A 27,228-nucleotide genomic window follows, 5' to 3' on the forward strand; every position below is an offset into this window, starting at 1 on the left:
CAGCTACTTGGGAGGCTGAGACAGGAGAATTTCTTGAACCGGGGAGGCGGAGGTTGCAGTGAGCCGAGATCGCACCACTGCACTCCAGCCTGGTGACAGAGCGAGACTCCATCTCAAAAAACAAAACAAAACAAACAAACAAAAGCATGTATCTTGGCTGACCAACTCTCCTCTGCCAGGCACAGTGCTGGGTGCTAGGGATTCAGTAGAGAAAAGATGGCTCCAGTATCTGCCCTCTTGTGGCTTGTGAGTGGATGGGAACACAGGCAAACACATGGCACACAGGATGCAGTGATCTCTGTCACGTGGGGAAGCACAGTGGCTGGCGTGGGGAGTGTGGTAAAGGAAGGGACACCAATCCAGACTATTCGGGAGAGATGTGAGCAGAAACTGTCCCAAAAAGCAAACAGGAAAAGAGGGTACTTCAACCAGGGAAGAAAGCGCTGTTGTAGACTGTGTTCCAATTAACTGGAACAGCCATTGCAAAGGTCCAGGGGTGGGGGAGAGAGCCAGCATCCAGCACATCTGGTGAAGCAAAATGAGTTCAGTATGGGTTGGTGTAGAGTTGGGGATGGGAGGCGGTGGAAGAGGGGCGGAGTGGCCAGGGACTGTGGCCAGATGACTGAGAACCTAGTAAACCATGTCAAGGAGTTTGAACTTTATTCTGAGGGCAAAGGGGAGCCAGGGAACGGTTTTAAGGGGCAGCAGAGTGGTGCGATCTGGTTGGTAGTTTGGAAAGATGCCCCTGGCTGCTGTGTACAGGTTTAGAAGAAGGTGAGATGAGAGACAAGTTTGGAACAAGACCTCAGGTGAGAGAAGAGGACGCCAGAGTGGGTGGGAGGTCGGCCTGAGAGAAACATTTCATTTACAGTGTGGGGACAGATTGGGGGTGGTGGCAGTGTGGGTTATACTGGTAACCTGGGAGCCCAGGACTCCTGGATTTTATGATTCTAAAATTCTTGGCCTGGCACAGTGGCTTATGCCTGTAATCCCAGTACTTCGGGAGGCAAAGGTGGGCAGATCATTTGAGGTCAGGAGTTCAAGATCAGCCTAGGCAACATGGTGAAACCCCATCTCCACTAAAAACACAAAACAATTAGCTGGGCCTGATAGTGCACACCTGTAATCCCAGCTAGTCGGGAGGCTGAGGCAGGAGGATCCCTTGAACCCAGGAGGTAGAGATTGCAGTGAGCTGAGATTGCATCACTGCATTGTAGCCTTGGTGACAGATTGAGACTCCATCTCAAAAATAAAGTAAAATAAAATAAAGTAAAAGTATCTGATTCTGTGTTTAACATGCCATCATTCAACACAAAATGTCCAATGATATCACCATATGTGTACAATGCCCGACCTTACCGCCCTCCATCTCTCCCTTCTGAGCTTCAGTTTTTCTTGTTTACAAAGTGAGTGAGGATCATTAACACTGTCCTTGCAAAGCAGCCATGGGAGTGGGGGCTGCTGTGTACTCAGCATCTGCACAGAAAGGGGCTCCGTAGTGGCAGGCGTGTTTGCCCTGGAGTGCTCAACATACAGGCACTTCAGGAAAGAGTTGGGTGTTAAGAGAACAAGAGAGATGAGAAGGGAAGAGCAGGGCAGGTGAACAAGAGCCTGGTCCTTGTCTGCTCCCGGAGACCTGGGCTGCTCTGGCCTCCCATCTTCTGCCTGGGCTTCTGGTACCCAGATTTGGTTGTTAGCTTCTAGGCACCAGCAAGTTCACATGTTGGTTGTGGGGTTCCCCATTTCTGCAGTTGGCCAGCTCTGCCCCCTCCTTCTCCTGGCCTTAAACTCCCCCAGGGGCGGCAGACACCAGTTGGGGGTAGCCAGGCAAGATCTGGTCTTCCCTGGACTGATCTAAGCCAGGTCAAGTCCCGCAAAGGTGATCGGACCCAACCTGCTCACACTCGAGCGCCCCCTCTAGGTCACACTATGGGTATTCCCTCCTTAGACAACTGTCCGTTGGCTCCAGCAAGACCAAGTCTTTGGAGATAGAACCCTCACTCTCCCCAAAACACGTGGTCTCCTGAACCACACCCAAGGTTTATGTGTGCTCCTGCATTATAATTTGCTTCTTACCGATGTTTCAGTTTTAATTCAGCTCAATCCACAAAACATCAGTTGAGGCCGGGCACAATGGCTCACGCCTGTAATCCCAACACTTTGGGAGTCTGAGGTGAGTGGATCACTTGAGGTCAGGAGTTTGAGACCAGCCTGGCTAACATGGTAAAACCCCGTCTCTACTAAAAATACAAAACTTAGCAGGGCATGGTGGTGGGTGCCTGTAATCCCAGCTACTTGGGAGGCTGAGGCAAGAGAATCACTTGAACCCGGAAGGCAGAGGTTGCAGTAAGCTGAGATCACACTACTGCACTCCAGCCTGGGCAACAGAGCAAGACCCCATCTCAAAAAATAATAATAATAAATTGAACAACATAACTGTGGCAGGCCTACCCATTGCTTGGAGAAAGAGATGGGACGCCAGCAGTGGTGGGTCTGAAGCTGCACAGTGCCACAGTGCTTAGTGGGTCAAAGTCGGGCTTAGAGTGTGAAGCCAGAGAGCTCAGATCATTTCTTTGCACACAGTAGGGGCTCCACAAACACCCATGAATTTTTTTTTTTTTTTTTTTTTTTTAAAGATGGGGTTTCACCATGATGGCCAGGCTGGTCTTGAATTCCTGATCTCAGGTGATCCACCCACTTCGGTCTCCCAAAGTGCTAGGATTACAGGCGTGAGCCACTGTGCCCGCCCAACACCCATGAAATTAAATTAAATTAGGAGTTCAAGTGACACAAGTCTTATACATTTATTGGCCAGCATGTGCACCAACTACTTCCGGAAGGCGATGAAAGACTGGAGAGCAAGATGGCTTCCGGGAATGTGGGCTGGGTAACCAAGATCAGGGATGTGAGAAAGATCTACTTCCCACTTTATGCCCTTTTGGACCTTTTGAAATGTTTTATTTTCACCACGTGCACACAGAGCAGAGTCAATCAAACAAACCATCACAATTAAATAAACAATGCAGGGAGCCAGGCTGTCTTGGCGCTCCATGGTTTCATGCATGCTCTTTCCCCTGGTGAGATACTCCATCCCAGCTTTCTCCAGCTGAAGAAGTACGCAAATGTCCTGCCTTCTGGTGCCTGTCCCTGCCTCCCTGTGACGGTTCTTCTCTGCTTATCCACACACACGCAGTCCAATCTCCAACCCTGTCTGTCCTGCTCTGTAGCCTGGAGGCAGCTTGCCTTCTGATGTCACAATGCATTCAGCCAAGGGGAGGAATCCGCAGAGATAAAAGGGCACATGGGGGAGAGGTGGGCGTGTTGATGCCACCCCCAACCCCCTCCCTGTTTTGCCTTAGCTTGGGTAGAGGCTAAATTTCTCTGTGGCCTCAACTCCTGCCTTGACCTCACTTCTATGGCTCCAGCTATCTCTGCGTCAGTGAACACGGTTCTCTCTCTCACCCCTTCGGCCTTCGGGTGCTAACAGCTCCCCACTGTTGCAATCCCTGTGTGCCTCACCTCTGCACTTTCTTCACTAAGTTTGCTTCCGTTAAGCCAGCGGTTCACAAGCTGGGATGACTGCCCTCAGGAGACATTTGGTGATGTCTGGAGACACTTTGGGTTGGCGTGACTGGTAGAGAAGATGCTACTGGTGGAGGCAACAGATAGTGCTAAACGCCAGGTGCGGTGGCTCGCGCCTGTAATCCCAGCACTTTGGGAGGCTGAGGCGTTTGGATCACCTGAGGTCAGGAGTTCAAAACCAGCCTGACCAACATGGAGAAAACCCATCTCTACTAAAAATACAAAATAAATTAGCCAGGCATGATGGCGGGTGCCTGTAATCTCAGCTACTCAGGAGGCTGAGGCAAGAGAATTGCTTGAACCCAGGAGACGGAGGCTGTGGTGAGCCAAGATTGTGCCATTGCACTCCAGCCTGGGCAATAAGAGAGAAACTCTGTCCTCAAAAAACAAAAAGACATATGCTAAACATCCTACCCTGTACAGGACATCACCCACAACAGAATTAGCCAGCCTCAAATGTCAACAGCACTGAGACTGAGAAAACCCCGTGAATTTTTGGGACCCGCACTGCTCCCTGCCTGGAGCTGGATAGTTCATGGTGAGGATCCTGGACTCCTGCTGCCCTCCCTGCACTGTGGTATGATCTGCCCATTTCCACACCTGCTGTTGATCATCTCTCTTTCACAGAGATGAAAAGACCCCATCCTTGCCCTCAAGCCAGCCATAGTGCAGTGGAGAGAGACCCTGGTGAGCAGGGTTCCCCAGCAACCTTGAGTCCTTGAGGGCAAAGTCTCTTTGTCAGTTACCATGTAGCCCCAGTAGTAGGAGAGCAGCAGACATTCGCTGATTGAAACAAAAGATTCTTTAAAAATATCTTAAAATAAGGCTGGCGTGGTGGCTCATGTCTATAATCCCAGCACTTTGGGAGGCCAAGGTGGGTAGATCACCTGAGGTCAGGAGTTCAAGACCAGCCTGGCCACCATGGCAAAACCCCGTCTCTACTAAAAACCCAAAAATTAGCCAGGCGTGGTGGTGGGTGCCTGTAATTCCAGCTACTTGGGTCCCAGTGGCATGGGGGTTCTCTTTGCGATGATTCATTGAGCTGCACACCCTAGTTTTGTGCATTTTTTGATGTCTGTTTTTTGGTTTTTGTTTTTAGAGTTGGGGTCTCACTTTGTCACCCAAGCTGGAGTGCAGTGGCACCATCACAGCTCACTGCAGCCTCCACCTCCTGAGGCTCAGGCCATCCTCCCACCTCAGCCTCCCAAGTAGCTGGGACTACAGGCATGTGCCACAATGCCTGGCTAATTTATTATTATTATTTGTAGAGGCAGGGGGTCTTGCTATGTTGCCCAGGTTTGCATCCAACTGCTGGGCTCGAGTGATCCTCTAGCCTAATCCCAAAGTATTGGGATTATAGGCATTAGCCATCATGCCCAGCCATATGTGTGTTATACTTCAAATTTTATGTAAAATTTTTTGAAACACATACACAGAAACCATTACCATCTGGAAATATTTCTCTGGACAAAGCAGGATTGTGTTTGGATAGAAGGGAAACCAAATGAGGAAATAATCCATTCCAAGTACAGGAGGCATCTGTCTACCCTTTGCTGAACAGGTGAGAAGAATATAATTGTCAAGACTGGGCTTGGTGGCTCACACCTGTAATTCCAACACTTTGGGAAGCCGAGGCGAGTTGATCACTTGAGGTCAGGAGTTCCTAGCCAACATGGTGAAACCCTGTCTCTACTAAAAATACAAAAATTAGCTGGTCATGGTGGTGCACTCTTGTAATCCCAGCTACTTGGGAACCTGAGACAGGAGAATCACTTGAATCTTGAGGCAGAGTTTGCAGTGAGCCGAGATCACACCTCTGCACTCCAGCCTGGGCCACAGAGCGAGACTCTGCCTCAAAGAAAAAAAAAAAAAAAAAAAAAAGAATACAATTGTCAGGTATGCCCCGATTTGAAATTGTGGTGCTAATAAAACAGCCTCTTTTTTTTTCTCGACAATTGCTGTATATGATGATATCGGTGTTGAGATTCATGTCTGTTTCACTCTCCTGTTGTTCCTGAGTTCTCAGTCATTTGAAGTTACAACTTTCTATGGATTTTATACGTCAAGCTTTCATGGGGAAAAAAGTTCCACCAAGGTAAAGAGAATATGAGAATCTGATGGTGGGGTTCTAAATCCCGAGTATCAGAAGCAGGCTGCAAATGGCAGGATGGGTTTGGAGGTGATTCATGTGACTGGGATTGGTGGGAGGGAAGTGCCCATGGGGGACAGGCAGAATCTAGCAGGCCAGAAACTGCTGCAGCCGTCTCTGCAAAGCTGTGTTCCCATTTACCAAGAGCCTCTCCACCCTCTGGTCCCCTAAGGCCCACTCCATGCCAAGTTACGGTGGGGTGCCATGTATCCAACCACAAAGACGTGGTGTGCCGGGAAGGAACTTGGAGGTTACTCGACGCAGCCTGGAGATAAGTGGGTGGGGTTGGGGCTGGGATTGAGCATCTTCTGATTAGTGTTTTACACAAACACTGCAGAGAATGAACTCAGGGGCTGGAAGGGGAGCAGGAGGCCAGCGAAGAGAGTGGAGTGTCCATGGGGGGCTAGTTTGCCATGTGTTTGCCAAGGACTGACTAGAGGGTGGAGAGGCCCTTGGTAAATGGGAACACAGCTTTGCAGAGATGGCTGTGGCAGTCTCTTGCCTGCTAGATTCTGTCCGTCCCTCATGGGCACTTCCCTCCCACCAATCCCAGTCACGTGAATCACCCCCCAAACTCATCCTGCCATTCGCATCCTATGACATGACACCAATGGCCCCGACACCTAGACTCCTTCCCACCTCCAAACAACCCAAACCGACCACTTCCCACCGTCTCACTCCTCCATCCCAGCCCTGGTGCTCACCATCACCTGGCACATAGTAGGTGGTCACAAAATATTTACTAACCCCACTCTGGCCTCTGAGTCCCTTCTCTGGGTGTTTATAAAAAATCAGCAGGCCGGGCGCAGTGGCTCAAGCCTGTAATCCCAGCACTTTGGGAGGCCAAGGAGGGTGGATCACGAGGTCAAGAGATCGAGACCATCCTGGTCAACATGGTAAAACCCCGTCTCTACTAAAAATACGAAAAATGAGCTGGGCATGGTGGCGCGTGCCTGTAATCCCAGCTACTCAGGAGGCCGAGGCAGGAGAACTGCCTGAACCCAGGAGGCAGAGGTTGCGGTGAGCCGAGATCGCGCCATTGCACTTCAGCCTGGGTAACAAGAGCGAAACTCCATCTCAAAAAAAAAAAAAAAAAAAAAAAAAAAAATCAGCAGATTAGTGTTTATAAACTAAACAGCAGATGCTCAGGCTTAGTCCCCAGCCCACCCAGTTATCCCCAGGCCACATGGAGTAACATGCAAATTCCTTCCCACCACCTACCGGCCTCCAATCGCCAGCCCCCATGGCCTCTGGTCCTCCCTGTCACTCAGTGACACCTGTCCACCCTCAGGTGGTGTTTTCATCACCACCACCACCACCGTGTCCCTCTGCCTGGACTCCTTTTCTCCCACATCTTCAAAACAGCTGCTGCTTCTTGTGACTCATATGTCACAAATGTCACCCACTCTCAGGAAACTGGCAACACAGGGCCTCTTGGGAGGAAGACTGCAAAGCTGGGGACAAAAGGGCCTGATGTTGTGGCAGTTCAGCTGCTTGAATTCACACCATGTGCATATTCAAATACAGTATTAATTAAAACGGAAGCCTCCGCTGGGAGCAGTGGCTCACGCCTGTAATCCCAGCACTTCAGGAAGCAAAATAGGAAGATCACTTGAGCTCAGGAGTTCGAGCCTAGCCTGGGTGACATGGCAAAACTCTACAAAAAATACAAAAATTAGCCAGGCGTGGTTGCGCACGCCTGTGGTCCCAGCTACTCGTAAGGCTGAGTAGGGAGTATTGTTTGAGACTGGGAGGTGGAGGTTGCAGTGAGCCAAGATCACATCACCGCACTCCAGCCTGGACAACAGAGCCAGATCCTGTTTCAAAAAAAACAAAAAACAAAAGTGTCTCCTTGGAGAGGCCTTTCCAGGAAGCAACCTTCCCAGTTACTTCCTCTTAAAGTACTATAACTTTCCCTTAGGAATGCTGATTATGGTCTGCAATTGACTTTTCTTTTGAGAGGTTTTCTTTTTTCTTTTTTCCCTTTTTTTTTTTTTTGGATACAGAGTCTTGCTCTATCGCCCAGGCTGGAGTACAGTGATGCCATTTCAGCTCAGTGCAACCACCGCCTCCCAGGTTCAAGTGATTCTTCTGCCTCAGCCTCCAGAGTAGTTAGGACTACAGGTGCCCACCACCATGCATGTCTATTCTTTGTTTTTTTGTTTTTTTTTTTTTTTTTTTTGAGACGGAGTTTCACTCTTGTTACCCAGGCTGGAGTGCAATGGCGCGATCTCGGCTCACCGCAACCTCCGCCTCCTGGGTTCAAGCAATTCTCCTGCCTCAGCCTCCTGAGTAGCTGGGATTACAGGCACGCACCACCATGCCCAGCTAATTTTTTGTATTTTTAGTAGAGACGGGGTTTCACCATGTTGACCAGGATGGTCTCGATCTCTCGACCTCGTGATCCACCCGCCTCGGCCTCCCAAAGTGCTGGGATTACAGGCTTGAGCCACCGCGCCCGGCTATTCTTTGTATTTTTAGTAGAAACGGGGTTTCACCATGTTAGCCAGGCTGGTCTTGCACTCCTGACCTCAGGTGATCCACCCGCCTCTGCCTCCGAAAGTGCTGGGATTACAGACTTGAGACACTGTGCCTGGTCCTTTTCTTCTTCTTTTTTTAAGTTTATTGTCTATCTCCCCTTCATGAAGACGCAGGCTTTGCCTGTCTTTTCCATCACCTGGCACATAGTAGGTGATCACAAAATATTTACTAAGTAAGTGAAGAGAAGACAGGAGGGAGGGGAGGATGAATATCTGAGTGGAGAATTGGGTGTTAACAAGGCAAAGCTGGGGTGGTTGGAAGATGTGAAGAAGGCTGATGGGACTAGAGATGAGAGACACAGGGGTGCAGCAGGCAAGATGATGCCCATTTTACAGATGAGGCATCTGAGTCTCAGAGACGGCAAGGGACATGGCCAAGTCACCCGGTGGGACAGGTCCTGGATGAATCCAGGTTCCAACTCAAGAGTCAATAGACCCTCAGTTACCGAGCACCCATCTGTCCTAACTGATGAGGTGAGTACTGTTATTCCTTCCTAAGGCACAGCCAGGCTCAGTGGCTCATGCCTGTTAATCCCAGAACTTTGGGAGGCCGACATGGGTGGATTGCTTGTGGCCAGGAGTTCAAGACCAGCCTGGGCAACATAGCAAAACCCCATCTCTACCAAAAGAAAAATGTTTTTCAAATTACCTGGGCTTGGTGATGCCTGCCTGTAGTCTTCACTGCTCAGGAGGATGAGGCAAGAGGAACACTTGAGCCCAGGAGTCCAAGCCTGCAGTGAGCTATGGTTGAGCCACTGTACTTCAGCCTGGGCAACAGAGCAAGACCCTGTCTGTTGGAAAAATAAAAAGAGAGTGTTTGAGTGACTTGCCTAAGGTCACACAGCTAGGAATAGCCATGCCTCAGGGCTTTTGTTTACTCTGAGTGGCTATTCTCTACCACTTACCCCACCTTGCTGCCAACTCTCAGCTTGGACCCCAGCATGGGCTCTGAGTTCAAACCCTGACACTCTCTAGAGCATTGGGCAAAGCCAGGAAATTTCATAAAACCCCTTCAATGCCTGGGTTCCGGTTCCCCCAATTCCAAACCGAAAGACAGCAAAACTAGCCCTCCTTGCAAGGCTGCTGTGAGAAAACAGTGATAAAAATTAATTATAGGACTTGTATGTAATAAAAATAATTGCAGGGCTCCTGGCAAACAGCCCGGCTGTAGAGATACGGACTGATGATAGCAGGTTTTTATGGCCCTGCGGCCCAGCCTTCCCGAGGCTAGGATGATAGGAGCCGATCACAAGGGAAGGGTGGTCATAGGCAGAAAACTCCCAGCAGCCGTTGCCATGGAGAGGCCTGGGCCTGTTTCCAATGTGGCCTGCACAGTGATTTTAGGGGTGCTTGGAAGGTCACTCCCCTAGCCTGATGGGCCACCATTCGTCATCCATCTGGTTGGGTCTCATGTTTCTTGCTGTTTGCCTTTCTAAAAACCTGCCAACAAGGTCGGGCATGGTGGCTCACACCTGGAATCCTGGCACTTTGGGAAGCCAAGGTGGGTGGATCGCTTGAGGTCAGAGGTTCGAGACCATCCTGGCCAACATGATGAAACTCTGTCTCTACTAAAAATACAAAAATTGGCCAGGTGCAATGGTTCACACCTGTAATCCCAGCACTTTGGGAGGCCGAGGCGGATGGATCACAAGGTCAAGAGATCGAGACCATCCTGGCCAACACGGTGAAACCCCGTCTCTACTAAAAATACAGAAAAATTAGCCAGGCGTGGTGGTATGCACCTGTAGTCCCAACTACTCAGGAGGCTGAGGCAGAAGAATCGCTTGAACCTAGGAGGCAGGGCTTGCAGTGAGTCGAGATTGCGCCACTGCACTCCAGCCTGGTGACAGAGCAAGACTCCGTCTCAAAAAAAAAAGTAAAAAATACAAAAATTAGCCAGGCATGGTAGCGCACACCTGTAGTCCTAGCTACTCGGGAGGCTGAGGCAGGAGAATTGCTTGAACCTGGGAGACGGAAGTTGCAGTGAACCGTGATGGTACCATTGCACTCCAGCCTGGGCCACAGAGTAAGACTCTGTCTCTAAATACATAAACACATACATACGTACATACATACATACCCGTAAACAATGAGCACTTCACAGTGACTTCATTCATTCATTCATTCATTCATTCATTCATTCTCAAGGCCCCAAGGAAAGGCATGGAGCCGATTTTGATGGTGGTGGAGGTGAAGCAAGGCCCAGAGGAGACAGTGACGCATTCTTCCTTTATCCAACAGATATTTACCAAGGCCCACTTTATGCCACGTGCCTGGCTGGAGGAAGGTAGTGACAGGGACACCAGGGACTTGCCCAGGATCATAGGAGGCCCTAGGGTGGGAGGAAGTTAGGGTTGGCCCCTGGGTCCCCAACATCAAGGACAGTAGTTTCACTGCAACAAAAAAAGACTGAGTGGCTTGTCCCTTTGGCAAAATGACTCTCTCTTAGGATTCTAGTCCTCCCTGTAGGTGTTCACAGCTAATTCTTAAAGGCATCAAAAACCCGTATTAGAAGTCTAGTATTTTTTTTAATTTCTTTTTATTTTATTTTATTTTTAATAAAGATAGGGTTTCACCATGGTGGCCAGGCTGGTCTTGAACACTTGACCTCAGGTGACCCACCCACCTCAGCCTCCCAAAATGCTAGGATTACAGGCATGAGCCACCACACCCGGCCTGTATATATATATATATTTTTTTTAATGAAAATGGAACCTACTTATCACAAAAGCTCAACCAATAAAAAGAAGTACAAAGAAGAAAATTCAAAACATGGAAATTTTACTACCCAGAGAAAAATACTCTTAGCAGAGGTAGCAGAGCTAAGTGGTCAAGAGCAGACTCAGACCAAAGTGCCTGGGGCCATGCGCTGGCTTGCAACCCAACCATGCTAGAGCGTAGCCTCTCCCCTGCCTGTTCCTCCACCTGCAAAGCTGTATAATGGAAGCACCTGTCACACACAGAGTATTACATGTTAGGAGCATGAAACAAGCTAACCATTTGTGGAGTGCTTAGCACAGAACCCAACACCGAATAAGTGTTACTTAAAGGGTTGTCTAATGTATCCTCAGAAAGGGCTCCATGCAGACATACCACACCTGCTTATGGTCTTAGGACCTGATTAAAAAATAATAATAATAATACACACACACACACACACACACACACGCACGCACACACTAAACAAGATATCCCAGGCACCTTCCCATATCTGTGAGCTTCTTTTCTTTTCTTTCTTTCTTTCTTTTTTTTTTTTTTTTTGAGGCAGAGTCTCGATTTGTCACCAGGCTGGAGTGCAGTGGCGTGATCTCGGCTTACTGTAACCTCCACCTCCTGGGTTCAAGTGATTCTCCTGCCTCAGCCTCTCAAGTAGCTGGGATTAGAGGCTTGCACCACCATGCCCAGCTAATTTTTTGCATTTTTAGTAGAGATGGGGTTTCACCATGTTAGCCAGGATGTTCTCAATCTCTTGACCTTGTGATCCTCCCGACTTGGCCTCCGAAAGTGCTGGGATTACAGGCGTGAGCCACCGCGCCTGGCCATAAGCTTCTTTCTATAAGTAAGAATTGATTTAGGCTGGAAACGGTGGCTTACGTCTGTAATCCCAGCACTTTAGGAAGCCGAGGTGGAAAGGATTGCTTGAAGCCAGGAGTTCAAGACCAACCAGGGAACAGCAAGACCCTATCTCTACAAAATAAAATAAAATAAAAGTAGCTGGGTGTGGGGGCATGTGTCTGTAGTCCCAGCTACTCAGGAGACTGAGGTGGGAGGATGGGTTGAGCCCGGAAGTTTGAGGCTGCAGTGAGATACAATGGTGCCACTGCACTCCATTCTGGATGACAGATCAAGACTTTGTCTCTAAAAAAAAACAAACAAAAGAAATTGATTGCCAGGCGCGGTGGCTCAAGCCTATAATCCCAGCACTTTGGGAGGCCGAGGCGGGTGGATCACGAGGTCAAGAGATCGAGACTATCCTGGTCAACATGGTGAAACCCCGTCTCTACTAAAAATACAAAAAACTAGCTGGGCGTGGTGGCGTGTGCCTGTAATCCCAGCTACTTAGGAGGCTGAGGCAGGAGAATTGCCTGAACCCAGGAGGCAGAGGTTGCGGTGAGCCGAGATCGCGCCATTGCACTCCAGCCTGGGTAACAAGAGTGAAACTCCATCTCAAAAAAAAAAAAAAAGAAAGAAAGAAAGAAATTGATTTAGAGGCTTAGCAATGGACATATTCAGAAGCCCCCTCTTCACTGTAGATTGGCAGTAGCATGCTTGATTGTTTATTTCCTGCCTGTAACGGCATTGAGAGCTTTCTGTATAATTCTCTGTCATGAAGGTATAGGAACTAGGGCTCAAAGACAGCCAAAAACTTGCCTGAGGTCCCACAGCTAAGCCTTGAACCCCAGACATCTGGAATTCAGAGGCAGAGCTGAATCCTCAAGCTGTAGCCATCCCACCCTCCTTGTCCATCAGAACTGAAAACCCCGCACTGAGATATCCTAAGGGCTTTGGAATCAGGTGGCCTCGACTTTGAATTCCTGCCATGCCACAGACTGGCTGTGCTTTCTTGAGCCAGTCCCTCACCCTCCCGGAGCATCAGTTTTCATAACTCTAAAATGGGGCTACTGATACCCATCTCCCAGCATTTCTGTAGATATTGCTACTACCTGGCTAGTTGCTGCCATTTCCGGAATGGTGTTGCATGTGGGGCTCCACGCTAAGTGCTTTTCAGACAATATTTCATTTAACTGAAAATCACAGGTCAAGTGTCCGGCGGGCGAACAGGAATGTTAGCTTCCCTAGAATGTGCATTTCAGGCCAAGTGCAGTGGCTCATGCCTGTAATCCCAGCACTTTGGGAGGCCGAGGCAGGAGGATCACTTGGGCCCAGGAGTTTCAGATCAGCCTGGGCAACTTAGCTAGATCTTACTAAGGCACCGCAGTGTGCAACTGTAGTTTCAACTACTTGGGAGGCTGAGGTGGAAAGATTGATTGAGGTGGGAGGTAGAGGTTGCAGCGAGCCAAGATTGCACCAGTGCACTGCAGCCTGGGCGACAGAGTGAGACCCTATCTCAAAAAAGACAAAAAGAATGTACATTTCATATTAGTAGAAACCTTTGGACTGTCACAGGACCTAAAAGATTGCTTGGCACATAATAAATGCTCAAGAAAATTGTTGAATGAATGACTCTAATTTAGCCAATATTCATGACAAAGGGATCTGTTACATACTGGGTATGTGACTTTGAACAAGTCTCTTCAAGCCTCTGAACCTCAGTTTTCTCCTGCGTTTAATGGGTATGACACAGGCAACATCTACTGAGTTAAGTCTGTGCTGGGCCTGATTCGAAGTGGTTTATATGGAATATCTCCTTTAAACCTTACAACAGCATTTGAGGCACTATTATTAGTCCATATTAACAGTGAACTAACTGAGGCACGGGAGATTAAGTAACCTGGCTAAGGTCACAAGTTAGAGGTGGAATTAAGAGATAAATGCCCCAAGCCTCTGATGCCGCATGTACCCACTTAACACCACTCTACACTGCTTTTCTAAGATAACCCACCCTTGGTCACTGACAGTAGAAGGAATAAATATACGGTGGTACATTTATGCAATAGAATACTATATGGCAATTAGGCTGGGCGCCGTGGCTCATGCCTGTAATCCCAGCATTTTGGAAGGCTGAGGCAGGTGGATTACTTGAGCTCAGGAGTTTGAGACCAGCTTGAGCAATATAGCAAGACCCCATCTCTAAAAAAAAAAAAAAAAAAAAAAAGAAAAAAAAAAAAAGAAGAAGAAGGAGAAGAATACTATGCAGTGATTAAGAAGAGCACATTGAGGCCAGGTGAGGTGGCTCACTCCTGTAATCCCAGCACTTTGGGAGGCTGAGGCAGGCAGATCACTTGAGTGCAGGAGTTTGAGACCAGCCTGAGCAACATAGTAAGACCCCTGTTTCTACAAAAAAAACACACCAAAAAATTTAGCCGGGCATGATGGCATGCGCCTGTAGCCCCAGCTACTCAGGAGGATGAAGTAGGAGGATTGCTTGAGCCCCAGAGGTGGAGGTTGCAGTGAACCAAGATTGCAACACTGTACTGCAGCCTGGGTGACAGAGTGAGACCCTGTCTCCAAAAAAAAAAAAAAAGAAAAAAAACCGGGCGCGGTGGCTCAAACCTGTAATCCCAGCACTTTGGGAGGCCAAGATGGGTGGATCACGTCAAGAGATCGAGACCATCCTGGTCAACATGGTGAAACCTCGTCTCTACTAAAAATACAAAAAAAAAAATTAGCTGGGCATGGTGGCACGTGCCTGTAATCCCAGCTACTCAGGAGGCTGAGGCAGGAGAATTGCCTGAACCCAGGAGGCGGAGGTGGCGGTGAGCCGAGATCACGCCGTTGCACTCCAGCCTGGGTAACAAGAGAGAAACACAGTCTCAAAAAAAAAAACCAAAAAAACAAAAAAACAAAAAAAACACACACAAAAAAACCCCACACACATTATTGATAACTGCAACATAGGTGAATCTCACAATTATGCTGAAAAAAATTCAGGCACAAATGACTACTAGAGTTGCTAAATAAAATACAGGATACTTGGTTAAATTCGAATTTTAGATTAAATAATGAATAACTATTTTAGTATAAGTCCCAGGAGCAATTCAAATATAAATGACATCTGGGCTGGGTGCAATGGCTTATGCCTGCAATCCCAGCACTTTGGGAGGCCAAGGAGGGCAGAGTACGAGGTCAAGAGTTCGAAGTTGCCTTGGCCAACATAGTGAAACCCTGTGTCTCCTAAAGATACCAAAAAATTAGCCAGACATGGTGGAGCACACCTGTAATCCCAGCTAGTGGGAAGGCTGAGGCAGGAGAATTGCTTGAACCTGGGAGGTGGAGGTTGCAGTGAGCTGAGATCGTGCCACTGCACTCTAGCCTGGGGGACAGGGCAAGACTGCCTGAAAAAGAAAAAAAAAATGACATTCAGGATTTTTATGTGCCTAACCTGGCAACCCTAAAGTCTGCATACATATGATTCCATTTATGAGAAGTTCAGAAATAAGCAAAACGAATAAATGCTAATAGAATCAGGAGCGCTTCTTCTCCAATAAAACACCAAATGGCGGATGACGCCGGTGCAGCGGGGGCCCTGGGATGGGGAACCGCGGTGGCTTCTGCGGATGTTTCGGCAGTGGCACCCCGGGCCGGGGTCGTCGCCGTGGACAGGGCCCCGGCCGAGGCCGCGGAGCTCGCGAAGGCAAAGCCGAGGATAAGGAGTGGATGCCTGTTACCAAGTTGGGCCGCCTGGTCAAAGACATGAAGATTAAATCTCTGGAGGAGATCTATCTCTTTTCTCTGCCCATCAAGGAATCTGAGATCATTGACTTTTTCCTGGTGGCCTCTCTCAAGGATGAGGTTTTGAAGATTATGCCGGTGCAGAAGCAGACCCGTGCTGGCCAGTGCACCAGGTTCAAGGCGTTTGTTGCTATTGGGGACTACAATGGTCACGTTGGTCTGGGTGTTAAGTGTTCCAAGGAGGTGGCCACTGCCATCCGTGGGGCCATCATCCTGGCCAAGCTCTCCATTGTCCCCGTGCGCAGAGGCTACTGGGGGAACAAGATCGGCAAGCCCCACACCGTCCCTTGCAAGGTGACAGGCCGCTGTGGCTCTGTGCTGGTATGCCTCATCCCCGCGCCCAGGGGCACTGGCATCGTCTCGGCACCTGTCCCCAAGAAGCTGCTCATGATGACTGGTATCAATGGCTGCTACACCTCAGCTAGGGGCTGCACTGCCACCTTGGGCAACTTGGCCAAAGCCACCTTTGATGCCATCTCTAAGACTTACAGCTACCTGACCCACGATCTCCGGAAGGAGACTGTATTCACCAAGTCTCCCTATCAGGAATTCACTGACCACCTCGTCAAAATCCACACCAGAGTCTCCGTGCAGAGGACCCAAGCTCCAGCTTCCAGCTGTGGCTACAAACATAGGGTTTTCATACAAGAAAAATAAAGTGAATTAACATTGTTAAAAAAAAAAAAAAAGAATCAGGAGCATGGTTGCTTTGGATGGGAGTAGGAATGAGTAGAAAGTATATTAGAAAAGCTTTATGTCTTGATCTGGATGGAGGCTACCTGTGTGTATACACCTGTAACAATTCACCAAGGTGTACTCTTACTGTTTTTACTTTTTATAACACTTGTGAATTACAATTCCATAAAAAAATGTTTTTAGCATAGTTGCAGTGGCTCATGTCTGTAATCCCAGTAGTTTGGGAGGTCAAAGGAGGAGGATCACTTGAACTTAGGAGCCTGGGAACATAGCGAGTCTCTACAAAAAAATTAGCCATGTATGGTTGTGCACACCTGTAGTCCCAGCTTCTAGGAAGGCTGAGGCAGGAAGATCGCTTGAGGTCGGGAGATCTAGGCTACAGTGAGTTGCGATTGTGCCACTGCACTCCAGCCTGGGCAACAGAATGAGACCCTGTCTCAAACAGAATTATATGCATATATATAACACAAATTTTTTAAATCCCATAGAGTAATACACCCTATTACAAAACCTTTGATAATAGTATCTAACTGATGGGATGTTTGCAAGGTTAAAATGTGATAAAGTTTATGACTCTCTTACTACATTTTAGTCTCTCAGAGTAAGAACTCAATGTTGAATATAAACAGCATTGTTAAATGTAAAGCAGCATTCATACATCATCGTTATTATTGCTGCTTTTTGTATTTCTCTGTATTGCCAATAGATTGGAGCGCCCTCAAGTGTTTAATTTATTATAGCACCTCGGTTATTACAAAGAGCACCCTAAACCCGAGTTTGAAGTCTCAGTGCCAAAGGATAATGCTTTTCTTTTCTTTCACTCTAGGGCCACATAAAAAAGAACCAACACATGACCTCCTGGGAACGCAGAGCCACCAGGTTGCCTAAGGAGAGGTGAACTGGCGCAGGTTGGAAACAGAGCAAATCCAAACTCCCGCACTGATCAGTGGTGGGATCACGCCTGTGAATAGCCACTGCACTCCAAACATGGAGAATCCGTCTTCAGAAAAAAAAAAAAAAAAGAAAGAAAATGAAATAAAAAAAGAAAAAGTACCAAAATTCACATTGGATCCAAAGGTCGCAAGGCCAAGTCAAGCTGTGCCCATGATCGCTCCCTGAAATGTGATAGAGGAAAGCAGAAGGGAACACACGATTCGATTCCAGCACATTGCAAATATCATCTAGTTTCTCAGGAACTCACATAATATTTGAATGTGGCATCACATGGGCTACAAAAATGCTTTCATATTAATAACAGCCACAGCTAGCTTTCAGTGACTGCTTCCTGTTTCCCAAGTACTCTACTAAGAGCTAGATGTCCATTGTTAGCTTTGATTTTTAAAATGATCTGTGAGGCAGATATTCTTTTGTAGCCTGCTTTTTTTCCTTCAGCAATACGCTTTGGGCATCTTTCCATGTCGATAAATAGAGCTGGGTCGGAAGTACCCGATTCAAAGGCTGAGAAACTTAAACAGTCAGCAGCCACTGCCCAGGTGAAGATCAATAATAGTTAACATTTATTGAGTGCTTTATTACACACCAGGCCCTCCACTAATTGTTTAAGGTGAACTCTCTCGCATTTGATCCTTGAGGCAATCCCAAGGTAGCTTCTATTATTATTCAGATGAGGAATCTGAAGCCCAGAGAAGCAAAGGAGCACAGTCAAGGTCAGACAGCTAGTGTTTAATGGCAGCGCTGGGATTCAAACCCAGGTCCCTCTAATTCTGGCGCTGGGCTCTCAGCCAGCACATTTGGAGGACAACATGGAGGAGGATGTCAGTGGGGAAAGGACCCACCGACAAAGCCTGAAGACGGGCAGTAGGGTGGTGAGAGCCCAGGCCACCATCCTCCATGGAAGTGACAGTAAAGCTTCTCCGAGGTGACACCATTTGGATTAATTCTACGTCTCCAGCCAATAAAGGAGGTCTTTTTATAACTTACCAGTTCCTAGGCATATGTCCAGAGAGACATATGTGGGTTCAAATCCTCATTGTGCCACTCTAGTCTTAAAAAAAAATGCTGGGCACGGTGGCTCACACCTGTAATCCCAGCACTTTCGGAGGCCGAGACAGGTGGATCACGAGGTCAGAAGTTCAAGACCAACCTGGCCAAGATGGTGAAATCCCATCTCTACTAAAAAAAAAAAAAAAAAAAAAAAAAAAAATAGCCAGGCATGGTGGTGGGCGTCTGTAATCCCGGCTACTCTGGAGGCTGAGGCAGAGAATTGCTTGAACCTGGGAGGCAGAGGTTGCAGGGAGCCCAGATGGCACCACTGCATTCCAAAGAATCGAGACTCCATCTCAAAAAAAACAAAGCAAAACCGGGCACGGTGGCTCACACCTGTAATCCAAACACTTTGGGAGCCGGAAGAGGGTGGATCACCTGAGGTAAGGAGTTCAAAACCAGCCTGGCCAACATGATGAAACCCCGTCTCTAGTAAAAATACAAAAATTAGCTGGGCCTGGTGGCGCACACCTGTAATCCCAGCTACATGGGAAGCTGAGGCAGGAGAATTGCTTGCACCTGTGAGGCAGAGGTTGCAGTGATCAGAGATCGAACCATTGTACTCCATCCTGGGTGACAAGAGCGAAACTGTGTCTTGAGAAAGAAAGAAGGAAAGAAAGAAAAGAAAGGAAAGAAAAGAAAAAAGGAGGAAAGAAAGACAGAAGGAAAGAAAGAAAGAAAGGCCGACCAGCATTATTGCCAGGTACAGTGGTTCATGCCTATAATTCCAACACTTTGGGAAGCCAAAGCAGGCAGATCACCTGAGGTCAGGAGTTCGAGACCAGCCTGGCCAACATGGTGAAACCCCATCTCTACTAAAAATACAAAAATTAGCTGGGCGTGGTGGTGCATGCCTGTAATCCCAGGTACTTGGGAGGCTGAGGCAGGAGAATCACTTAAAACCAGAAGGTGGAGGTTGCAGTGAGCCAAGATCATGCCATTACCTTCCAGCCTGGGTGACAAAGCAAGACTTTGTCTCAAAAATAAAAATAAAAAATAAACAACATTGTTGAGCTATAACTGATGTTCAGTAAACTATACATACTTAAATTGAATAGTTTGATGAGGTTCAACATATGTACATACCCAAAGAACAAACAGCACAGTCAAGATCCCAAATGTTTCCAAGGCTTCCAAAAGCTTCCTCGTGCTCCTTTGTAAGTCATTTCCCATTCATCCCACCCCCATTCCCAGGTAACCATCGTCGCTATAGACTGCCTTCCTTCACTATAGACGGCTTTACATTTTCTGGAATTTTATAGAAATAAAATTATGTAATATGTGTTTTTTTTTTTTTTCTTTTTGACAGAGTCTCTCTCTGTCACCCAGGCTAAAGGACAGTGGCCCAATCTCAGCTCACTAAAACCTCCACCCCCTGGGTTCCAGCAAGTCTCCTGCCTCAGCCTCCCTAGTAGCTGGGATTACAGGTCTGCGCTACCCCACCTGGCTAATTTCTTTTTGTATTTTTAGTAGAGACAGGGTTTTGCCATGTTGGTCAAGCTGGTCTCAAACTCCTGACCTCAGGTGATCCGCCCGCCTCAGCTTCCCAAAGTGCTAGGATTACAGGCGTGAGCCATCATGCCCAGCTAATATGTACTCATTCTGTGTGACTTCTCTCATTCAATATAATTATTTTGTGATTCATCCATGTTATTGCATGTATCAATAGTTTGTCTCTTTTTATTGCTAAGAGGATTGAGATGTAGATGTACATATATTAGATTGGTGCAAAAGTAATTGTGGTTTTTGCCATTACCTTTTTTTTCTTTTTAGACAGGGTCTTGCTCTGTCACTCATGCTGGAGTATAGTGGCACCATCCCGGCTCACTGCAACCTCCGACTCCCAGGTTCAAGGGATCCTCCTGCCTCGGCCTCCTGAGTAGCTGGGACTACAAACATGCGCCATCACAGTCAGCTAATTTTTGTATTTTTAGTAGAGACAGGGCTTCACTGTGATGGCCAGGCTGGTCTAGAACTCCTGACCTTGGGATCTGCCTGCCTTGGCCTCCCAAAGCGCTGGGATTATAGTTGTAAGCTACCGTGCCCAGCCTGGCCTTTTTAGTTGTAGTCATTTTAGATACACTCATTTTTTTTTACCCTGTGGATCTGAAAGCTGGTTTCTGAGACTGTCTGGGCCTCAGTTCTCTCCTGTGTAAAATGGAGATAATTATATCCGCTGCGAAAGGTAGTGAAGACAGAGTGAACTAGCGCATATGCAGCACGTGGAACAGGGACTAGGCCATAGTAGGGATTCCATGAGGGGTGGGTTTTTTGTTGTTGGCTTATTTATTTATTTATTTATTTTTGAGATGGGGTCTCGTGCAGTGGCGCAATCTCAGCTCACTGCAACCTCTGCCTCCCAGGTTCAAGTGATTCTCTTGCCTCAGCCTCTCGAGTAGCTGGGATTACAGGTGCGTGCCATCACGCCAGACTAATTTTTGTATTTTTAGTGGAGATGAGGTTTCACCATGTTGCCAGGCTGGTCTCGAACTCCTGACGTCAGGTGATCCACCTGCTAAAGTGCTGGATAACAGATCTGAGCCACCACGCCCGGCCAAGGGTGATTATTTCATTACAACTGAACTGCAGCCATCCTATGATCTGGCCACTTACCCCAGGATACAGCATCCTCAACTAGATGGCAAAAAGCCACTTCCTTTGCGCTTGTCAGCGCCGTCAGCCTGGAGGAATAACAATAGCGCCATCGACTGTGCCAGGCACTATCCTAGGTGCTCGTGTTGAATCCTTGCGCAGCTCTGGGGAACGGGTCAGTGTTTGCCTCTGTATTACAGATGAGAAAACTGGGATGTAGTAACCAGTCATTGGCCAGGGTCACACAGCAGTGAAGTAATGGTGCTGTGATTTGAACCTATGTCGTTTGATTTAGGATCCAGAAGTTTCACTCATGGATGACCTAGCTCGGAGCTAGTGAAATAGCCCAGTCACCAAAGCACCTCCTGATGCCCAGAATCATCTTCAGGTCCTCAGACACAGAGCCAGAGGCAAGGATTAGGTACTGTGTGATTTATGAAGGAAAGAACCCATAAGGGATGAAGAGAAGAAAGACAGGGAGGGAACCCAGCGAAGATGTGGTCTCAGGGAAAGTCTAGGCTTTCCCTGGGAAGACTGGCTTTGTGTACCTCTGTACGAGTCAGCTGTTGGCTGCGAGCCTCCCTGTGAGTGAGGGGAATAAACTCCAGGATGAGGTGATTCCTGAGATGGCAGTTCTCAGGAGAAAGGGAAATAGTAAGCCATTAGAAGTCAACAACGGAAGCGTCTGGGGGGATGGTATGTGAGCCCATGAAGGGTTCAAGAGGTTCCCAGAGGCACACTTCTTGCCTGCCTAATGAACCAAATTCTAGAACATTCTGGAACATTCCCTTCCTAGACTTGTTTTGGAGAATTCGCCTCGCTGCAACCAGCGTGTGGAACAAACCCGGCTTGTGACATGATCAAAACACACCTTAATTTTTACCTCCTAGTGTCCCTTTGAACATGTATTTGGTGGAGAAACATTTTCCCTGCCACTAGGTGAAATCCCCCCATTACTCTCCTGCTCATTCTGAGGGAACAGACAATTCTATGGTCACTTCAGCTCACAAACACAACCTCAATTTAGAAATTAGAGTGTCCAGGCTGGGCATGGTGGCTCACACCTGTCATCCCAGCACTTTGGGAGGCCAAGGTGGGTGGATCGCCCGGGGTTGGGAGTTTGAAACCAGCCTAACCAACATGGAGAAACTTTGTCTCTACTAAAAATATAAAATTAGCTGGGTGTGGTGACACATGCCTGTAATCCAGCTACTGAGGAGGCTGAGGCAGGAGAATCACTTGAACCCAGGAAGTGGAGGTTGAGGTGAGCTGAGATCACACCATTGCACTCCAGCCTGGGCAACAAGAGCGAAACTCTGTTTAAAAAAAAAAAAAAAAGAAAAAAAGAAAGAAAGAAATTAGAATGTCCAATCAAGCTTCTAACCAAAATTTCCAATTTGACTTGGGTTTAAACCTTCTCCCCTCTCCCAGTTCAGGCCTGCTGCAGGGAGACGGTGTGGGTGGCTCCTTCTGTTTCTCTCCTTCCCTCACCCACACATGGGGCACAGAGGGGCCACTGGAGATGGCAAGGGGAGAGAAAGGGTCTCCCTTGAGCTGCCACCATCCTGGCTGGCTTCAAGCTGCCCCTTTCTGTTGTGGGCCCCATGGAGATGGCTATTGCCACAGGGGCCCTCCCTTCACCCTGGGGGATGCACCTCTCCTTCCAGGGGTCCCTTGCAAGTCCTCCATCAATCCTTAGGAACCCAACATCCAACTCAAGCTTCTCACTGCTGCCACACCTCTGCCCCTCAAGGAGGCCCCAGGGGACAAGACCCAAGAGGACCCCCTGCAGGTGCTCTCTGCCAGCATTGGTCCACGGGAAACACTCCAGCAGCCTGTGTCCTAAAAGGCCTGGGAGTGTGGCTTACCTTAGTATGCCCGCACTGCGGCTACCTCGCCGATTCAGCCGGGCAGCCCGCTTCTCTCAGCCTCTAGACGTCCATGCCCCCATGAGAACTCTGGGCCCTCATAGCGGCCACACATTCATCTCTCCAGATAGTGGCCCCACTCATGCAGGAGCCCCATGACCCCATTCCTCTTCCCATCCTAGGAGGACGTGGTGGATACAGGGGTAATAAGTAATGTAAGAGTTTTGTGTAGTCATGGCCAAATTGTTGCAGCGTGGGTTTGGACTGGCCTCTTAAAAACGGCTGCTGGTTGTCACAGCAGAGCTTTCTAGAAACATTGCCCAAGTCATGTTCACCAACCCGAGTCTCAATTTTTTTCATATCCTTACTGGGGGTGACAACACCTACCCGATGGGCTTGTGGTGAGGGCTGAGTAAAGTAGTGAATTTGTGGAGAGGACACACCAGGACTCCACAATCACAGACCTGCAGTTCCATCTCTGGGGGACCATGTACAAGTGATGTGGTTTCTCTGAGTCTGTTCACTCCTTTGTTCAGTGGTGCCCAGAAGAGCCCCTACTCCACTGCATCTCTGTAAGGTTAGTTAAGTGCATACATATGACATGTTTAGCTCAGGACCTGGCACCTGGTAAGAACTCAGTCCATGCTGGGTGTTATTAATACAATGGCGGGTGGGCTGGTACTGATGGAGGTGATGTGGGATCTCCACCCCTTCCATTTCTCTTGCTGTTCCAGAACCTGTTTTGGAAATGCTTCAGCCAGGCTGGGATCCAAGGACCCTGGGAACAGAGAGAACGTGCTGTACCTCCAAGCGGCCATGCTGACTCAGGTTAGGAAATCAATGCGTGACCACAAAAACACAGCCAGGCTCTTCCCACTTCTGGGAAATCCACACAGCCAACCCATGGGCATCTCTTTACCCCTCTCCTGAGAGGTGGCCAGCTCCGTTCTAGGTCTTGATTCTGCAGTTTAGGTCTTGATTCTGCAGCACAAGGCTGGCACACTGAGGAATAGGGGCCAGAGACTGGCCCCTAAAGGAACCCCAGGCACAGGGGTCACAAGCTTTGCACTACCCTCTGATTGGAATCAAGCATGTCTGGTGTTTGCCAAGCCTCTGACTTCACCCAGCCCTCGTCTGGACACTTCTCAAGCCAAGCCAGGCTCCGGACCACTGGTTGGGTAACCCATGACCTCAAAGTGGGTCAGACCCATCAGATGAGCATCTGTTTAACAGTGTAGGACATTTTGTTTTTTAGAATCCCAAGGGTCAGAGTATGAACCCTCCCCATCTCTAATTCAAACTCCTCCTCCCTCTCTCCCCGACCTATTGCCATTTACTTGCTCTGTTACTTTGGGCAAGTTCTTTCAGCTCTCTGAGTTCTGGTTTTCCCATCCACCAAATGTGGACTAACAAGTACCTTCACCTTCCAGGTTGATGTGAGAGTCAGGTAGTGAATGTCAAAGGATGGCACACACATTGGCAGGCACTTCATAAGGGGAGTTATTATGCAAACAGAGGCACCAGGCACCAAATAAAAAAAAGTATGGGCCAGACAGGGTGGCTCATGCCTGTAAATCCCAGCACTTTGGGAGGCTGGGGTGGGCAGATCACAAAGTCAGGAGATCGAGACCATCCCGGCTAACACGGTGAAATCCTGCCTCTACTAAAAATACAAAAATTAGCTGGCATGTGCCTGTAATCCCAGCTACTCGGAAGGCTGAGGCAGGGGAATCGCTTGAACCCGGGAGGCAGAGGTTGCCATGAACTGAGATCACGCCACTGCACTCCAGTCTGGGCGACCGAGCAAGACTCCATCTCAAAACAAACAAATAAACACCAGTATGGTACATATGCTACAGTGGATGACAGGAGAGAGCTGAGAATCAGACTGCCTGGGTTCCAAATGAGGCTGCTGGCCAGGCACGGTAGCTTATGCCTGTAATCCTAGCAATTTGGGAGGCCAAGGTGGGTGGATCACTTGAGGCCAGGAGTTCGAGACCAGCCTGACCAACATGGTAAAACCCTGTCCCTACTAAAAATACAAATAAATTTAGCTGGGCATGGTGATGGGAACATGTAATTCCAGATACTCAGTAGGCTGAGGCTGGAGGATCGCCTGAACCCAGGAGGCAGAGGTTGCAGTGAGCCAAGATTGTGCCACGGCACTCCAGCCTGGGCCACAGAGTGAGTCACTGCCTCAAAACAAAACAGAGCAACAACCACAAAAGAAACAGGCTGCTCTGCCACCTCCTGCGTGGCCACAGGGAATCTCTCTATGCCTCAGTTTTCTTCTCCATAAAATGGGAATAATCATAATACAGTTAAGAGGATTCAATTAGATTATTCACACTGGAAACAGTGCCTGGCACATAGTATCACCTGATAAGCATTAACAATTTTTTTATTTTATTTTATTTTTCAAGTCTCTGCCCCAGTTGGGAAACATGAACAATCTTTAATTAGCCACACAAGTGAGTAATGTCAGTAATGGTGCTGAAATCACACAGGTCAAGGTTTTGAACAAAATTCACAGGGAAGTCATGTTTAGTGAGCATCTACCTGCCTACCTGGTGCTAGCAGAAGCCACACATTTATACACATATATACACATATGCACACATATGCACACACATAATGTGAAGTAGGTACTTCTGTCTTCATTTTTTTAAAAACCTTTATTTCATAGAGCAAAACAGATGCAGAAAACCACACAAATTAAATTTGTAGCAGCCAGGTACAGTGGCTCACACCTGTAATCCCAGCACTTCGGGAAGCCGAGGTGAACAGATCGCTAGCACCCAGGAGTTTGAGACCAGCCTGGGCAATATGGCAAAACCCGAAACCCCATCTCGACGAAGAATACATAAATTAGCCAGGTATGGTGGTGTGCACCTATAGTCCCAGTTACTCAGGAGGCTGAAGTAGGAGGATTACTTGAGTCTGGGGAGGTCTAAGGCTGCAGTGAGCTGAGATCACACTACTGTACTCCACCCTGGGTGACAGAGTGAGACCCTATCTCAAAAAAAAAAAAAAAAAAAAAAAAGTAGTGTAGTGAGTTATAACAAGGCAAACACTCTGTAATCACCACCCAGGTCAAGAAACAGAATTTTTGCAGCCACTTCAGGGTTCCCCTCTGCACCTCACCAGGTACTCCATATCAATCACAGCCTCTCCCCACAAAATAACCACTAATCTGAATATTAATTATTTCTTTGCATTTCTTCATGGCTTAATCATCTGAGTATGCATCCCTAGATTGCATTGTTTAGTTATGTACACTTTTTATTTTTATTTAATTTTTTCTTGAGACAGAGTCTTGCTCAGCCGCCCAGGCTGGAGTGCAGTGGCACAATCTCGGCTTACTGCAACTACCATCTCCCAGGTTCAAGAGCGTCTCCTGTCTCAGCCACCCGAGTAGCTGGGATTACAGGCACACACCATCATGCCCGGATAATTTTTGTATTTTAGTAGAGACGGGGTTTCACCATGTTGGCGAGGCTGGTCTTGAACTCCTGGCCTCAAATGATCCTCCCATTTCAGCCTCCCAAAGTGCTGGGACTACAGGCGTGAGCCACAGTGCCCGTTCAAAATCCTCTTTTATTAATCCAAAAACTTCTTTTTAAAAATAATCTACAGGTTCTCCCTTCCATCCTTTTTTTTTTTTTTTTCCCCCTTGAAGTTTATCTGTTGAATTCAGGCTGTTTTACACATAGTTTCTCAAAGTCTGAATTTTGTCAATTGTATCCTCATAGTACAATACAACATGGCCCTCTGACCTCTGCATTTCCTGCAAATTAGCAGCTGGGTCAGACTCAAGGTCCATCTTTTTGGCATAATTATATAGCTGGTGCTGGACTCCTTTCCAAGCATCTTCTGCAAGGTTGGAGTTTGCTCTTTTTTTTTTTTTTTAATGTTAACTGCCATTGTGTACAATGGCTAGATACATTAATTCACTGTAAATAACAAAATGGCAATGTTGTATCATTTTATTTTCATGTATTAGCTGTAGTAAATTTATAGGGAGTTTCTTTATTATTTGGTTACCCAGTGCTACAGTTCATTAGGAAAGGCAGGAGAATGACTAGATCCTTTCTTGTTACTTACCTAGTTTGGAAGAATATAATTTATTTCCATGCCATCTTCAGAAGGTGATCAATTTGCTGGATATTATTATGAATCCAGGGTTTTAAACATATTTGATGAGTTTCAATCAACTGCAAGCATCATCTTTGTTGCAGCTAAAATTGTTTCATCTTCAGGTTGGCTTCTAAGTCCTTTTGATGTGACCATGGTAGCCTTTGATAGCTTCCTTATTATTTGGCATGACCAGATATTCCAGGCTCATTTTGTATATATCCTGCACAGATCTGGAACGAGAAATTTCTTCAGGAAGTCTTTTTTTTTTTTTCTTTTTTTAAGACGAAGTCTCACTCTGTTGCCACGC

General features: G+C 47.6%; 1 long non-coding RNA gene, 1 other non-coding gene and 1 pseudogene across 2 annotated transcripts; 1 reads left to right on the plus strand and 2 right to left on the minus strand.

The window, feature by feature from the left end:
* Nucleotides 1-1,260: 1,260 nt before the first annotated feature.
* On the minus strand, nucleotides 1,261-2,592 carry LOC104652717 (uncharacterized). The gene is made up of 2 exons (XR_746000.1): nucleotides 2,452-2,592; nucleotides 1,261-1,539 (listed from the first exon to the last, which is right to left on the minus strand). It is a non-coding gene; the product is annotated as an uncharacterized LOC104652717 (long non-coding RNA).
* Nucleotides 2,593-15,388: 12,796 nt separating this feature from the next.
* LOC101043683 (small ribosomal subunit protein uS5 pseudogene) lies at nucleotides 15,389-16,281 on the plus strand (annotated as a pseudogene).
* Nucleotides 16,282-17,814: 1,533 nt separating this feature from the next.
* Nucleotides 17,815-21,638, minus strand: LOC104652718 (uncharacterized). Its single transcript, XR_005582158.1, has 2 exons — nucleotides 21,465-21,638; nucleotides 17,815-18,320 (listed from the first exon to the last, which is right to left on the minus strand). It is a non-coding gene; the product is annotated as an uncharacterized LOC104652718 (transcript).
* Between the last annotated feature and the right edge of the window lie 5,590 nt (nucleotides 21,639-27,228).

The sequence above is a fragment of the Saimiri boliviensis genome, chromosome 9 (assembly GCF_048565385.1).
Source record: "Saimiri boliviensis isolate mSaiBol1 chromosome 9, mSaiBol1.pri, whole genome shotgun sequence".
In the NCBI taxonomy this organism is placed as follows: domain Eukaryota; kingdom Metazoa; phylum Chordata; class Mammalia; order Primates; family Cebidae; genus Saimiri; species Saimiri boliviensis.